The 18,093-nt window shown below is 36.1% G+C and overlaps 1 protein-coding gene across 6 annotated transcripts in view; it reads left to right on the top strand.

Moving 5' to 3' along the window:
• SLC20A2 (solute carrier family 20 member 2) overlaps positions 1-18,093 on the top strand; it is a 96,184-nt gene that overhangs the window by 5,288 nt on the left and 72,803 nt on the right. For 3 of the 6 annotated variants that reach the window (XM_081129049.1, XM_081129048.1, XM_081129047.1), the window contains one exon: positions 388-489. The exons of the other annotated variants lie outside the window; for them this stretch is intronic. The gene's annotated coding sequence lies outside the window, so the exon portion shown is untranslated. The remainder of the gene's footprint in view (positions 1-387; positions 490-18,093) is intronic. 6 annotated transcript variants of the gene reach the window in all.

Genomic DNA, 18,093 nt, shown 5'->3' with positions numbered 1-18,093 from the left:
AACCATGTTTGTTCATACCATTTCCAAATAAGATATGAATATAAAGAAAGTATTTTCTCAAAGCCCATCTTCTATCCTGGCCATGGTAAAATTCAAAAAGTCAATCACCAGAATTTCTTTACAGTTTCAGCTGATTTTTAAAATTAATTTTAGGAACTGTCAGTTATTTGGAGTATTTTTATTATGTACCCTGTGATGCCCTCTTAAATTTTTGGGAGAATATAGTATATTTAAAGTTGAAGTGAAAGAGTAAAATTTTTTAATTAAATTACTTATTTTTCCATCGTAGCCAAAATGTAAGACAAATGTATGAGAATTTACACTTTTTTTTTTTAGAGTTTTGTGTTTTAAAATGTAGTTGATTTTTAACTTTTTTTTTTTTTAAAGGCATCTTACGTTGGAAACAGCACAGTTCGAGTTCCATATTATCTTTGAATATGAGAGAGAATCCTAGTTTCAGCATGTCCTCAGTAGAAATCAAAGAACCAGGTTTGTTCCTTCAAGATGTCTGCTCAAGCCTGTGGAACAGCAGCTATTTCTAGAAGTAAACAATAATGTCGGATGCCTGTGAATGGACTGTGTGGCCAAGAGACTTATTAAGATATTCATGGAAGAATGGTAAAATCCTGAAGACATGGCAGATTTTAAGAAGCGACCCCCATGTCATTTAGGATTTTTGAGCAGCTGAAAGAAGATAGTTCTGAAAATACGAGTGACAAGAATGCTAGCATATTTCTTTACATGTTTCATATATTTTCGTTATTAACTCCTCTGCTTTTGCATATAATATTTGAGTTATTTTCCTGTACTGCAGTAGCTAGGAATCTACTCATGATCAGTTTTATTCTTTGTGGATAGAGAGCTAGTAGATATAATAGGAGAAATAGGAACAATGTATTGGGATATTGGCCACTAGAAATTCACTTTCACTGAATAATTAGTAAAAGTGCAGGATGTTGATAAATTGCTGCTTCATAATGATGTGCTGCTGTCATAGTCTGCGATTTCAGATTCATCTTTACTCTGAGTCTCTGCATGTGCCTCCTTTTTTCTTGCACAATTTTTTGGATTGAAGATCTCATGACTTTATTTTTTAGTGTAAAAATAAGAATTATATCTTTATAAATAGACCTTTGGTACAGTTGCTCTTCCCTCTAGGTTATTTTCTAGGATCAAGAACAGAACAATTGCCATTCTTTTTCGCAGTTGTTCTTTACTATTTTTATGTTCTTGTTTAATGTTTTTTTTTCTTGTTTGCTGTTTTTAGGTAGAAATGAAGGATGAACTTTTCAGTTCATCTGTGTTCTGTTTTCAGTTACCTAGGAGAATAGAATAACATGAGTAGTAAAAATCTATAGAAAATTTACAGCGTATCTTAACCGTTATGGTTTTAACCTTGTTTTAAACTTCTGTCAAACTTCCTTTGTAGTGGGGATCTCTCCAAATGCTACTGATAAGCACAGAGAGAGAGAGAAAGCTTTTGTAATTAACAAATACAGCAATTGGTCATTAAGGTCATTAATGTGTTGCTATGAAAATTAGTTTGTTGGTTAGAGCTAAGATTATTAACTGACATAAGTAAATTTTACTGTTTTCAGCTCTTCTTACATTTTGCAACTGAGTCAGTTGACCTCATCAAAAATTTTCTTCTCTGTAAGTTGAGGAAACTTTCATTCTTATGTATCAAGTTTTACCCAACAGAAATAAAAGCAAAATATAGGTTGTATTTTTAATTTTATTTATTTTTTAAATATGTTTTTATTGATTTTAGAGAGAGAGGAAGGGAAAGGGTGAGAGAGAGAAACATTCATGTGCAAAAGAAACATCGATTGGCTGCCTCCTGCATGTCCCCTCCTGGCGATTGAGCCCAAAACCTGGGCATATGCCCTGACCTGGAATCGAACCAGCGACCTCTTGGTGCATGGGACAACGCTCAACCAACTCAGCCACACCGGCCAGGGTGCAGAAGAACAGATTTTAAAATTTAATACAGTGAAATTCCAGAAACAATTTTTAAAAAGTACTTTCTTCTTCAGTACGCCTGTTTTACTTCATTTCTTTAACCCCCTTTCTACCCTATCTACTGATCACTTGGTCTCACTTTTATGTTTTTTGTCATCTGTTTGTAATTTCTTGTTTAGTGTCTTTGCATTTTGTCTACTTCCTGCCTTTTTCATGATTCAGCCTCCCATTGAAAATACTTTCTACTCCCTTTACTCTTTTATTTCCTTGGGTGTGCTTCCTTCCTGGTCTGCCACCTCCCAGCTTTTGTTGCTGTTCTCTCTTGTAATTCAGCTCCTTTCATCTCTAGCTCCTGCCTGTCTTACCCCTCACCTCTGTCCACTTCACTTCCTGCCCACCTGCATTCCACTCACTGCCATCAGTGGTGATCTCTTCTCCCACCTCTACCTGCTTCTGTCTCTATAGCTCACAGATCTATCGCATTTCATCGAGCTCTGATTCCTTCTCGTCCCTAAATTTATGTTTTCTTCCTGTACTTTTTAGTCAGTGTGCATTTGTTCCATGACCTCTTTTTCTATTTTCTTGTCCCTGGGTGGTGGGTATTACTAGATGGATTTGTTGTCAGTATTTACATAGAACACAGATCCTTGCTGTGTATTTCCTGGGTAGCCAGGATGAATCAATTATTATTAATTTTTCTTGGAACATTGAGCTTCCTGTGTTTTCTGCTTCTAAGAATTAGATTGGTATTCTAGAAGACTAACATTACTTTAAAGAGAGTTAGGATAGTTGCATGATACTGTCATTTTAACTCTTTATTCAGGAGCTCATGATCTTTGAATTCACTCGTCTTGAAAGATTTTACAAAAGACATCCAAAGCAGGTTTGGGGGTCAGATGGGAAGAGAGAAGTAAATACTACAAAGGGATTCATAGTCAATTTCTAGAACTGGGAAAAAACCAAAACCACAAACCACATGCTTTAACATTTATAGGTAAAAGGTCCCCTAAAATAATAAACCGTATCAGGAATTTGTTTAACTAGGTCATCTTTGTTTTTATGTTTCCTTTTAAGTTCCAAGACTTTCTTTAATGTTTAACAAAACAGAAACTGAATCTTATAAATATTTATTTTATTCTAAGAGATTTGATTCTCCTTAAATATTAACCTGTGTCATTTTGTAATTATACTGTAACATTCTCAAAATGCCATTAACAACTGACTGTGTTAGTTTCTTGTGTGGGAAAACGTATGAATTGTATGGTCTTGCCCCTCTGGACTCTGTAGTCATAGTGTAATGAAAAGGAAGCTTTTTGGCAAAATTTTATTTTATGCTGTTGATGCTTTACACTGTCTTATATTTTTCTTTTATCCTTGTATATACTATAAATGTGATGCTGTCCTGTAATTTAGTTTCTATAGTGTGTCTGAACCGGAGGCAGACTAATGTGAGTGCAGATGTATAGCTTTATTAAACTTAAAAAAGAAAGACCCTATACATCACATAATGTAGTGTCTAAGTTTTAAGAGTAACCCTATAAATTGATACTGATCATATTGAGTATTCCTTCTTCTGAGCCTTCCTTAATTATGATGGTAGTTGTTGGGTATCTTGAAGCTAGAGGAATGTCTAATGGTTTAGTAATAGTACTGTGATATTCACCACTCATGAGCAGCTAGTAAAAACATCAGAACCACAGTTAAGCTACTAACAAGAAATTTGTGTAGATGTGCTAAGTATAGGATTGTTCTGGGATTAGAGAACTAATACAATAGAGAACATTGTATAGGAATATACTCATTACCTAGATACCATTGCTACTCAAAAGCTTGGAATTCCCATTTTAAATTTGCTTTGATAATTTTTAAGAAAACCTTATTAAAAACCTTGTAGTCAGTCCCCTCTTTTTTTTTTAACCAGAAGTTTATTTAGCTTGATCTGTTTGCCAAAAGTAGTTCTGAATGACAATTGTTCCTTCCCATAAATCATAGCTGTTCTCAGAGAATTTAAAATTTGCTACAATTAAGCATATTTGACAAAAGCGAGCTCCAGGCTTCTAAAGTGTTCAGCAAAAATGACATCATCGGAATAGGTCTCTGTAATGACTGCTTTTAGGAGAGTTAGAGTAAGACTTACTGCTGGGTACAGAAGCTTTGGAGTATGTTGTAAAATCAGTCTTTGTATAGTTGTAATCCCAACACTGGGTTGTGTATACCAACCTGAATATAGTTCCTGGAATATGTCTATGTTTTTGTTATTTTAAAAGGTGTTTAAATTAACTTCCTTTAACAACCAAACTGAACATTGTGCATATTCTAATGTAGTAGAAAAAATTGACATAGTGATTTGTTGTTATTTTGTTTATGTTGATTAATTTCTTCCTAAATTAGCAGGTCTTTAAAATAGGGGTCTGTGTCCTCGACCTTATGATAAATTAGGTTGGTTAAACTTTTCACTTGAATCAAATGGATTCTTCTGACCTGGGTTTGGCTTTGTTATAAAAGTTCACTAATTCATAGTGTGATTAGACTTGTCTATTGTATTGCAATTTTTGTGTGTTGTAAGGGTTGTACTTGGGGTAATTTAAAAATATTATTGAGATAGACTCCCAGCCCAGAATTTTGATAAGGATCAAAATATATGTCTTGAGTAAAAGCTGTTTATTAAAGTTCATAGCTACAGTTAAGAGATTTAAAGAAGTTTAGTTTGTATTTTATGGCTGGTGTTCATTTGTATTGCCTTTATACTCATAGATAGGGAAATAGTATTTCCATAGAAAGGGAGACTTGGTGTATTAATATTCCAAAACTTAGTTTAAGTTGGTTATGGTTAAAAAAGTGGCTTTCACGTCTTTTTTCTGGAAGATTCTTTGTAGTCCTATGGGCATCTTGACAACATGTTTAATCACCATAATGAATATCTAGTTTGCAGAGATGTTTGGGAAACTGCTACAGATGATGTAGAATGAGCTGAGGTACTGGTTTTTTCTTTCACTGCTCCCTGTTATATTCTTTGAGAAACTAATTTTTTTCCTGATAGTGTTTTATTTTTCTTAAATTTTTAAATTATTATTCATCTCAGTAACAGTAACCATTATAGAGCCTCAGTAGGCTCAGGCTCTTGACATACATTGAACTCTTTGCTACTACTTATATAATTTTCTAACAATTTGATGTTATGGAATATATTTTATATAATATATATTCATATGTAGTATGTAATATGTATTTATATTGATAAATAAATAAATAAATGTTAGGGCAGTTCTGCAGATCAGTAGGCTTGTTGGGAGCATTACATTTTCCCCACTATAAAGATGGAGAAATTGAAGGAGGTTATTGAACTACTGAAGGTCACACTGATAGTAAATGGTGAAAACAGGATTTTACTCTAGGTGTGATGAAATCACTTTTCTATACTGCCTTTAAAAATATTTCCCCTTGAAAAAGTAAATTTTAGTGGTTTTATAAATGCATAGTAATTTGAGCTATTTCATGCTGTACATCTCATTTTTTCCCAAAATAAAATAACTTTGTTCCTGATTATAGAAGTAATGGGGCTCAGTATTAAAAGTAATCAATGCTTAGTGAAAGCACAAAACCAGATAATAACTGAAAAGCATAACAGGGGGTGGTGAAAATCACTAGTAATTCTACCACTGAGACATTAAGATTTTAATGGATAGTTTTCCAGACTTTTTGGTGTATAACTACATGTATGTATATTTTAAAAACAAAAATATGTTCATCACATGTCTGTTGTGTAATAACTCTTATTATATATGGGCCATCATTCCACATCATAAGTTTATATCTTCATTTAAAATTTCCCTTTTTATTTTATATAAATAATTTTTTATTTTAGAACAGTTTTAGACTTGTAGGAAAATTGCAAAGATAGTTCAGAGAACCCCCAGTCTCCCCTATCATTAATATCTTACACTTAGTGTGATATGTTTGTCACAATAAATGAACCAATATTGACACGTATTAGCTAAAGTTCATACTTACTCAGATCTCCTTGGTTTTCACCTCATGTCCTTTTCTGTTCCAGGATCCCATCCAGGATTCCACACTACATTTAGCCATCAGGTCTCCTTAGGCTCTTTTTGACTCTGACAGTTTTTCTTTCCTTGTTTTTTTATGACCTTGACAATTTTGAGGAGTACTGGTCAGATATTGTAGAATGTGCCCCCCCATCAGGATTTGTCTCATGGTTAGACTGGGGTGGTGTGTTTGGGGAGGGGAGACCACAGAGGCAAAGTGCCATTTTCATCACATTGTTTCAAGGGTGCATGCTATCTGCATGCCTTACCACTGTTGATGTTGACCTTGATGTCCTGGCTGAGGTAGCGTTTGTCAGGTTTCTCTACTGTCGTTACTTTTTTCTCTTTTTTTCCATCTTGTACTCTTGGGAAGGAAGTTCACACTTAAGAAATGGGGACTTATGTTCCACCTCCTTGAGGGCAGAGGCATTGTCTGCATATATTATTTGGAATGCTGCTTGTGAGATTTAGCTGTGCTCCCCCATTTATTTATTCAATCATTTATATCAGTAAAGGCGAATGGATATTTATACTTTGAGTTATAATCCAATACAAGGTTGTTGCTCTAATTGTTGCCACGTTGGCCATTGGGAGCTCTTTCATTTGGTTCCTGTGTCCCTTTGCCATACTCCTATCCTTGTGAATGAATATCTTTATTTTCTGCATAGCTGCATGGCATTACATTATAAGAGTATGCCATAATATATTTAACTAGTCCCTTATTAAGAGGGTAATTTGGTTACATTTGTTACTCTTATAAACAATTCTGTGATGAGTGAGCAGTCATCAAAAAATATATTTATGCAATATTGTTTGATAGTTTATTCGGGAAAAATTGCTGTATTAAGGAGACTGCTCACTTTACATTTTGTGATATGTGTAATCTCTTAAAGATTCTCAAATAGATTTCTGAGGAGTGAGCATTTTCACTATATCATTGGGAAATAGTGGAGTGTTTATAATTGCCACTGTTTTTTTTTCAGTGACTATAGACAGTTAATATGCTGAATTTAAACTCAACTCGGTAAAACAAAACAGCATTCTCAATGAGTAAAAACTGGAAGCAACCTTAGGAATCATGTACCATTCTGCATTTAGAAAAAGGAAACTGGTACTGTCAGGTGAGATGATTTGCCTGGGAATATGCAGTAGCAGAAGCATTCAAGAATCTGAATTTCTGTCCTGGCTGGTGTGGCTAAGTGGTTGAGCCTCAACTCATGCACCAAGAGGTCACTGGTTCGATTCCCAGTCAGGGCATATGCCCAGGCTGCAGGTTCGATCCCCAGTAGGGGGTGAGCAGGAGGCAGCCGATCAATGTTTCTCTCTCCCCTTCTCCCTCTCCCTTTCTCTCTCTCTCAAAATCAATAAAAACATTTTTTAAAAATCTGGATTTCTGCATAAATCTCAGAATTTCTTGTTACATGGGTATATTTTAGATCCTGTGTAAGGAAATACAAAACTTTTTATGTTGGAAAATTTCAAACATAATGCCAAAGAAGACAAATAATATAATTAATCTCTATGTCCCCATTACCCAGCTTTATCAGTTTGTGGCCAATCTTGTTTAAACTCCTACCCACTCGCCCACACCATGTTATTTTAAAACATATCCCACCCAGTTATTAAATTGTGTCATCTAAATATTTCAATATATTTTTTAAAAATATTTTTTCAAAGCACAGCCACAGTTGTCATCATCATACCTTAGAAACATTTCTATTCAAGGATAGTTATGAAAACTTCCAAAGTTTGTATTCACTGTGAACTATAATCTGGCATTACTAAAAATGTACTTTTTTGGTATAATTCTCCAGGGACTATAGAGAGATTCTAATGTATATCTTTCTACCATGCAAAAATGGCATACATTATGACATATCAAAATAACGTATTAGGGTCCTACCTGGAAAAAATAAACCACATGTGATGTCTTCAGAGGCAGAGAAATTCATAAAGAGTATATGATAGATATCTTCTAACTTTTTATATTTGCTTTTTGGCCCTTTGTGAGGAAGAAATTCCAAGGACATGTGATGACAAGAATTTTTTTTTCAGATTTTACTGTATTAACCAAAGCCATGGATGGGAATAGAGTTGTGTGGCCATTTCACTCCAATCTTCTGTAAATTGTTGAGTCTCGAGTAAAATTCCTGCATGTTGCTTTCTGAGTTGTGATTTACAGAGCTTCTAAAAACCAACATGTTGACATCACTGTTTGCTTTTAGGAAGATAACTGATGGGGAAAGAACACCTTTGATTTCAGAGATGATCCTCAGGACAGAACTGACTGCAATTACTCTATTTTCTTCAAGCAGCACACAAAGTGGGTTACTTGATTGTCTACAGTTTAAGAGGGTGATTAATACTCCCAATGTTTTAAATTTGTCTTTTCCTGAAGTTTTACTGGATCTTTCAAATTCAAATTGAGTTGCTATTTCTCTCTAGAAAAAAACCCTTCTCTCAGAGGCTTTACAACCGGAATAGCAAATTTCATTTTAAATACCCATTTACTTGCATTGAGTTTATCCAATAAACGATTGCCTGTTTTTGGGCTGCTGTTAAATATGTAATAATCTGTATTGGAGATGGAATGATACAGAAGGGCAGAAACTTCCCTTTTGCTTTTTCTAAGCCAAACTGAAACCAGTCTTAACTATGATTTCATTTAAAAGTATTTTATTACAAATAAATATTCATCTTGCTAGCTCTATTGTTCATTATATGCAGATTCATGTTTTATTCTAACCTAATTTAGACTTTTCTGCCTTGCATTTGACAATGTTGTAGCCTTTTCTCATTTGTGAATAGGCTTTGTGATAGTCAATCAGCTTTATTTTCTTCTCATTTTGAGTAGCCTGTTTGTATTATTTTCTAATTTTGGCTCACTTTCATCTACTTATTTTTATTCAGCAAATACCGTTTAAAGAGGAGTAATCAGTGTTACTTTTCTTCTTGTTTCTAAGCAAAAGTTGAAAGATTAATAAAAAATAACCACAGTTTCAAATACACATCTGGTCAAGTGCATTCAGTTATCCTAGGCTAATGTGTATCATGGACGTAAGTTCTTGGGAGACATATTCTGCAGGGTGCTGTGATTTACTTCTGTAGCATTCCACCTTCCTGTTTTAAGTCACTTTTAAACACTTGGTTGTTACAGTAATGGTACTTTTTTTCTTAAAATCCTCTTTGCTTTGAAATGGTCTTAATTTTGACATCATTGCTGCTTGCCAACTGTGTGACCGTAATTGAATGTCTTGACTTTCAGTTTCCTCATCTGAAAAGTGAGGATATTGATTAGCAGCCACCTCATTGGTTTGTTGTGTTAAATGAGCGATTCCAGTCATCATTTTCTCTCTAGCCTTATATTTTATCTTTCCTCTTTACTTGTTTACACTTTCACTTAGATTAAGAAAAATGAGGGGAAGGTTGTTGGGGGTGAAGAGATTTAAAAACATCAGACACAGACAACAGTGTGGTGATAATCAGAGGGAAATGGGGAGGGGAGGGGGAGGTGGGCAAAGGGGTGGAAAATGGGGACGGAAAGAGACTTTGCTTTGGGCAGTGGGTGCACGATACAGGGTGCAGATGATGCTTTATTTGTACACTTGAAATCTGTATGGGTTTGCGAACCAGTGTCACCCAAATAAATTCAATTTTTAAAAAAGAATAATGATTTATGTGTCTTAAATAAAAGACCACCTTCAGGTTTTTCTCAAACTTTTAAAAAACTTTTTGTTTTGAAATGATTACAGATTCACAGGAAATTGCAGAAATATAGAGAGGTCCCATGTATCCTTGATCAGATCCCCCTAAAGGTAACTATAGTATAAGATCAAAACCAGAAAATCAACCTAGGTACAACCCACAAGCTTATTCAGGCTTCTCCAGTTTTATATGCACTCATTTGTGTGTGTGTGTGTGTGTGTGGTGTATATATAGTTCTGTGCAGTTTGATCATGTATAGATTTGTGTAACCACCACAATCAAGACATAGAACTGACCCATCAACTCGAGGCTTTCTCTTGCTAGCCCTTTATAAACCACCCCAACCCTTGGTTACCACTATTCGGTTCTCTAGCATCATAATTTGGTCATTTTGAGAATATTATATAAGTGGAATCATGCAGTATGTGGCCTTTTGAGACTTGCTTTTTTAAAAAACTTAGCATAGTGCCTGTGATATCCACTCAAGTTGTCACAAGTTTTAGTGGTTCATTCCTTTTTACGCTGAGTGCTCTTTCTGGTAGGATGTACTGCAGTTTAACCATTTGTCCATTGAAAGGACATTTGGGTGGTTTCTGATTTTTGGCTATTGCCAATAAAGCTGCTGTGAACATTTGTGTCCAGGTTTCTCGTATGGACCTAAGCTTTCATTTTGCTAGGGTAAATGTGTAGGAATGCAACTCCTGGGTCAGAACTTTAATGGACCGTTGTAAGCGTCCTAGAAAATACATGCTCATCTGTCTGCACTTGTAGATATTATCTCTTAATGCCAGCCATTATAAATAATATAATTGTCCTTTGTTTTAAAATATATTTTTGCATAACTTGCAGCATGAGTTCAAAGTATAGAATCCTGTCTTCACTGTATTATTATATGTACTAATAAATATTTCATTTTGTTAATGAATTTCTTAGTTTGATGTTTCTCTTGTGGGGTATCCTACTGTTCTAGTGTACTAAATTTGAGTGGGGGAAATATTTCAAGTATGGTTTTTGTTTTTTTATCAATTCTTTGCAATGTGATGATGAATATTTTAAAAACTTATAAAGCTTAGCACAAAAAATTAGGAAATCTATTAATTGACTAATGTTCAGCAACATTTTAAATAATCGGCAGGGCATTATTGACACTCCCCCCCCCAACATAATGTTTGAGGTCCTAAGATGTTTTATAAAATCATTGTCTCCAAGATTAATAAATGATAAATGATTATTAAGGTGAGGCTACAAATACTCTTTTGACATGTGAAGGGCTCCTGATTATGATAGCCATAGACTTAAGTAACTTTAAGTCAGGCATCAAAAGTCAACATAGGACAATATAAATTATGGTATTAGCTGATTGATCAGTTTGGCTTTCCCAAATGTATCTACTAGCCTTAATTGATAAAGGAAAAGCTTTTTGTAAAAATTTGGAAGAAGGAAGGAATAGGATGAAATGGAACACTGTCCATTCAAATAATGTAGAAAGCTTTTAAAATAAGCACCTAGGCCCAAGCCAGTTAAACTACAATCTGTGGAAGTGGCACCCTGACACTGGTATTTTTTAAAATGCTTCCAGGTAATTCTAATGTTCAGCCAAGGTTGAGAACCACTGAGCCAACAGGAACGGCTTCTATGCTCATATTTCTTCACTTGAGACTTGATAGTGCTTGGACTGCAGGCATTTTGTGGACTAGCGTAGATTCCACATACCTTTTGTTCATGGCTCTGCTGACATGTATATTTTCCAAAGGGGGAAAAAGCACACTTGTGAATTGTGGACACATTTACACTATATAATACAACTTTAATATGTCTAACAGAAGAGTGCCTAAGAAGTAGAGATAAACACCCAAGACAGTGAGAAACTCAGAATCACTGGAAGTCAAAAAGGAAGTTAGGTTTCATCCAGGACGTACTATGGGTGGGAAACTTTTTGGGAAATTGTTTAGAAAACCTGTAGGAGAGATGGAGTAAGAGAACTGAGTCTTTATTGATAGATCCTATTGTCAGCCTTTATTTAGTTTTTTTCCCCTTTTTTCAAAAATTTTAATGTTTTACTTTGTAAAAGCAGTATTTACTTGTAAAAAGTAAAAGTATGCAAGGATGAATAAAAAAAGAATCCTCCACCCATGTTCATGGCCTGATGTGAATTCTTCCACACATTTTTCTGTATTCATAAATGCACTTTTAACAATAGAAGGTCTGTGAATTTTTTCTTTTTAAAATAGGATTATATTCTATGCATTATTCTGAAGCTTGCTTTTCCTCCTAAATAGATCATGGATATTTCTTGAGGTCAATAGATAATAGGTCTGACTCTTGGTTTTAAAATAAATAAAGTTTTCAATATACCATAATTTGTTCAACTCTTTCCCTGTGAATGAACATCTAGAATGTTTTCTCTTGTTTTTTATTCCCCCACTACAAACAGTGGTGCAATTCATATATTGATATATATAACTGTAGGTACTTGTGCTTTGTTTCTAAAGTGTTCTTATAATCTGTGCTTTGGTTTTGGCCAGATTTCTTAGTTTCTGGATACCTTCTCTGATAGAACGAGTGAGTTAATGTCAGTCGATTTCAAGTTAGTTGGTTCCTTTTGGGTATTAAGTTGGACATTAGATAGGAGAATCAATTATTTTTAAAATGGATATTAATGAATTCTAGTGACCAGAAATGTTTTTCACAGGTACTAGAATCCCTAAGGTAGGGCACCTTAGTAGGAAGCCAGTGGATGGGCTTCATGGAGGTCCATGAGCCGTCTGATATTGATCATAAAACTGTGTACAAATGAACAAAAAATTGATAACGTATGTATCAGAGAGTAGTACTTAGTCCAGAGAATCTGTAAATTACTTTGAGTTCCCATTGATAGCATATTTTTAATAACAATGCCCTCTTTCTATAAATATCTGGATTGAAATAAGTTTACTTCATTTCAAGATGACAAACCTAGAAGAAATGACTAATACCATAGATAGCAGACTCTATTCAGAAAAATCTGAATAGGTTGTAATAATGTTCTAATATTAGCAAGATGAAATATACCAAGGAGAAGCCTTTTGCAGGAGTTGAGGAATGCTTGGGGGTGGAGGGAAATCTCAGATGCACCTAAGATGAAAAAGAGCTAGGAATTTATTTGACCACAGGCTTATATGAGCATCTCTATAATGTGGCTGTTAAAAATCTGAGCTAGTTAGGCCACATTTGATGAATTGTGTTTACGTCTGTGAACCCACATTTTAGGTGAGCCATTGGCAAAGGAGGGAGACAAGGATAGTGATGGACTGAGAAGGGATGTCACATGAGGAACCACTGCTGAAGGTGTTTGGTTGTTGGATCTGAAGGAGAGGGTGTAAAAGAAAGACAGTAGCAACCCCATAGAAATGGGGAATAGGAAGAGCAGAGGGTGGTATGTAGAATTTGTTTATGGTGGGGCAAAGGAGTGCTCAGTCAATGTTTGTATGAATGAATGAAAATTACAAGGCAAAGAATTTGGATTTCATCTGAGCTCTGGTGAGAGTTCTCCAGTAATGAGGTGGGCTGCCCTAGAAAAGAGTGACTTCCCATCAGTGGAGCCCTTCAAGCGTAGAGGCAGGTGACTGGAATAGGGGCTGTAGAAGGAATTCTTGCTCTTAAGTGAAAGATTGTGCAACAGTAGTTCAAGACTCTTTTAATTGGAATTTTATATTTCTTCTCTCAGGTACTTTAATTCTAAAACAGGAGAAAATTATAGGATAATATTGTACTTTTATAGAAGAAATGCTTTTGACTCACAGGCTATGTCATTTTTAGTACAGGTATTTTAAAGATGCTTAAATGTTGAAATATAACAGGCTTTTACCTGAAACTGCAGTGCATAAATTATTCCACCGTTAAAGGTGAAGTAACTAGACTTATGGAGTGTGGTGGTAGTTTTTTTAACTTATCTTTATTGTTGGAAGTTTTACAGATGTCCCCCTTTTCCCTTCATTGACCCTCCTCCACCAAAACCACATTAATTTCAAACTACAAAAAGAGTATAAAAAAAGGAAATTTTACCACTTCCTGGCTTCCTTGTGGCCTCAGGAAACACAAGACACTATCTCCAGTAGACTGATTGTTCTGAATTCTGACTTTGATGATAACACTGTATGGAATTTGTCATTTACATAGGTTTGCACCTAAGTTTGCATATTTCCTATGAAAATGTATCTCTGATATTTAAATTGGTGGAGACAGAGATATCACCTATTTATCATTAAATAATTGAAACAATATAAAAATCCTTTAGGTTATGAAACTGGATAAATATTGTCAATTTTTTAGTATATAAAGCTTCAAAGAAAAAAAATTCTGGATCTTAGAGCAGATTGGGAGCTGCTGCCACTTGTGACACCATGGTTTCCACTTCTTTTCACAGTGCCAGAGAGATCTAGTTTAGGGGCTAAGAAGATGGGCTCCCCCACTTACTGGCTGCGTGTCCCTGATCTGCCATGTCTGTGTCCTCAGCTGTAAAGGAAAGAAGATGATAGCGCTTACACCACTGAGAAAGCACTTAGCACGGTGCCAGGCACGTGGAGAGAGCTCCGTAAACCTTCTATTACCGTATCTGCTGCTCTCACCTTTTGAGCTCCCTTCTATTTTTTTCTGATTTAACATATATTGTCATCTTTATGTTTTGTACTGACTTGAACACATGTCTAAAACTATTTTTTTATATCCCTACCCCTAAACTAACCTCATCCTAAACCTACTCCTGCTTTATTCCTCCAGTCTCCTCTTTCTAATTAATGGGGACTACCTGCCAGAGGTAGTGTGGAAAGAGGTTAATACAGCAAACTCTGGAGTCATACTCTCTGGGATTAAATTCTTCCTCCAGCACTTATCACCATGTAGCCTTGGACAAGCTACTTAATGTATACAAATCTCAGTTTCTTCAATTATGAAATAGGTATGATAGCAACCTGGCTTACAGAATTGGGAAAATTCAGTGAGATAAGTGCATGTTGAGCGCTCGCTATGATTCCTGACACTTAAGTGCACAATACCTGTTATTTCTAACTCTGAAGCTAGGAATGAATGGTAGTGTCACCCTTACTTCCTTTCCCCTCACCTGAAAGTCCTCGACGCTGTGGATTCTACCTCAAAAGGCTCTGCTCTTTCTCATCACTGGGGTTTCTTAACTTTTTAAAAATACACATATGTTTTTGCTTATTTCAGAGAGAGGAAGGGAAAGGGAGAGAGAGAGAACCATCAGTGATGAGAGAATCATCTATCAGCTGCCTCCTGCATGCCCCCTTCTGGGGATCAAGCCCGAAACCTGGGCATGTGCCCTGACCTGGAATCAAACCATAACCTCCTGATACCTGGCTGGGCAGGGTTTCTTAACTTGAATCAATTACTTAAAGAGATTCATACTGCCCAGAAAATATATGTACATTTTCTGATGTGTATTTTTCCTAAGGGAAGGGCTTTAGCCTTTCGTACAGGTCAGTGACCCATAAAATGTTAGTAACTGCCAGCAGACTCTTATCTCTCACCTGTGCTCATTAGCCTATAAACGGACGTTGCTCCCTAGCCTGTGCTCTAATCTACCTGTTACAATATTGCCCATGACATTTTTTTTCACATGTTACATCATCATCCTATTTACACAATTGTGTTGACTCCTGTTGCCTATAGCGGTGGTTCTCACCCCTGACCACATACTGGAATTACATGGGAAGCTTTTTAAAAAGTACTGATGCTTCATCCTAGACCAATTAATTGATACTAACAAATGCCAGGCATCAATATTTCATTGTAAAGCTTCCCAAGAGATTTTATTGTGAAGCCAGAGTTGAGAGCCCCAGGGCTACAGGATAATGGGCTAAAGTGTTAGCCTGGCACGTAAGGACCTCGGCAACCTAGCGCCAATCTACTTTTTCAGCTTAATCTCCTCCTACCTCTTCTCTCATTCACATCCCATTACTTACACTAGAGACACATACTCTTATTTTGCTATTTTCAGAGCATGCCGTGTTGTTTCCTGCCTCTGAGCTCTTGCCTGCACTGATCACTCTGCCTAAAATACCTTTCACCCTTTCTCTGCCTGGTCATTTCCATAGCAAAATCTTCCCCAAGCCCCAAAGAGAATTGCAGCCCTTACTTCTGTACAAACTTCTGTTATAAGCCCTGCACTGTATTAGAATTATTCGTGTATCTATCTTCCACACTACTCTGAACTCCTAGAAGGTAGGGTCCTTTTTATTTCAATTATCGAGTGCTCGGCACCAGGTTAAGACTCCCCGTGAGTTCAGTGAAGAAGGAAAGAGAACAGCAAACAGCAGCCTCCCCTGGCGGCAGGGTGTCCATGGGGTAGGGGAACGTAGGTAAACATGGCACACTAGATGTGGTGAGGAATGCTCAGCCCGCGCTTTTCCCTCTACTGTTGCTTTTTCATACTTTCATAAAAAGGAAAGATCCAAGTACTTGAAGTTTCTCATCTGGGACCAGGAAAGTTGAAACCAGTTTTGAAAATACCTCCCAACATTGTTGAGCATTATTGAGCATGGAAGCATAAAGTCATACTTGTCTCCTGGGGCTCTGGAGAGATTTCTGAATGAGAGATGGAGAACCAGCCGTTCTGATGATGGCAGCTGTTTATTTTGCCCAGTGGATTATCCTTACTTAGTTACTGATTTAAAGATACCCTTATATGGACAGTTCACCAGACATTATATGTTTCTAATTTTGATCTCACCCCTGGCCTTTATGTTTTAGCTACTGCCTAGTCCCTCTCTTGGCTATTTTTAATACTTTTTTTTTTTCTCAGTGTGTCTCAGAAATTGTCCAATACATTCTAAAGAATCATGACTTAAATGTGACTTACTGTTCCTGTTTCTTCAGCATCCAGAATTAAAGATGATTTCGAAAGAGATTAATTTAGTATCTGCTCTCGTGCTTTTGGGAATGTTTTGGATTATATTAATTATTTTTCCTGGACACTGACCCACCCCTATACGTAGAAAAAGAGATAGCTTGTTTAACACTTATACAAAAAACAGTGAGTACTAGTCTGATGTGGTGATTTGGGTGTACCTTGTTGTGATATACTGTGTATGAACAAATAGAATACCCTTTGTCTAACTGGCCACTTAATATTTTATAATGTTGTATCTTTTAAGCTTGAATAATAAGGACAAGGTTTTTCTTATTCAAAATCAGAATGATAGTTGCAATTTATTAACATGCTACCCTTTTATGATTCCATTCATCTTACTTAAAAAGAGAGGTTTTTTTAAGCCTTAAAGAAATCCGGCTCTATCAAGAGCTCCTCCTTTAAATGTGGTTTACAAGAAAGGATCTCAACTTGCAAAACTAAAAAGAATAATTTTTAGTCATTTTTAAGAGCATTTAAGAAAAAAACAAACAGAAACAAGAGTATAATGTCAACAAAAAGAAGAAATCAATTCTTACAATGGGAGCATTAGATCTAAAATACATAGTTGTCTATTTCATGGTCTGCAGTCAACCACAGATACCCTGGTACTGTTTGTCCGTTTCTTTTTGTGGTCCAGCCTCTGTAAAGGAACTGGTCTTTGCTGTTTCTGAGGATGGCCTCGTGGGTTAGTATAATTACTGGGCTATTATAGTTCTTAGAGCTGAGTTGTTGAGCCTTCTTTTTTTTTGTTTTCGTTTTGCTTATTGCTGCTACTTTGAAAATGAGCACTCATTGGAGCACTTTTTAAAATGAATACTTGGTGCTTGAGAGATGCAACTATGTACATTTATCAAGAGAACAGTCTATACCCCCTGAAGGAACTAGCCACCAATTGGGTTCTTGAAGCCAAGTGGAGTTAGAATCCCTTAAGAATATTGAAGTACACCCGGCTGGGCATGGCTCAGCGGCTGAGCGTCGACCTAGGATCCAGGCGATCGGGGTTCCCAGTCCGGGCACATGCCTGGGTTGCGGGCTAGGCAGCCAATCAATGACTCTCTCATCATTGATGTTTCTATCTCTCTCTCCCCCTCTCCTTTCCTCTCTCTGAAATCAATAAAGATATATTAAAAAATAATAATAATAAAGAATATTGAAGTTCTTAGTGTGAGGTTGATTTTGAACTGCTTACCCTAAAAGTGACCACTTCTCAGTTTATCTTGGTTGGGAGCAGACCACAGCCACTTACAGCAAAACTATTAAAAATTAATTAGAGATTTAAAAAATTTTTTTTTTAAGAACGAAGGGACAGGAGAAGAGAGAGAGAGAAAAAATCAAGGTGAGAACTAAACACTGATTGGCTGCCTCTTGTATGCCCCCCACCGTAGTGGAGCCTGCAACCTGGGCCTGTGCACTGACAGAGAATCCAGCTGGGGACCTTTTGGTACATGGGACGACTCCCTACCAACTGAGCCA

This window comes from Miniopterus schreibersii (assembly GCF_964146895.1).
Source record: "Miniopterus schreibersii genome assembly, chromosome: 2".
In the NCBI taxonomy this organism is placed as follows: Eukaryota; Metazoa; Chordata; class Mammalia; order Chiroptera; family Miniopteridae; genus Miniopterus; species Miniopterus schreibersii.
This window is presented reverse-complemented; position numbering and strand designations above follow the sequence as displayed.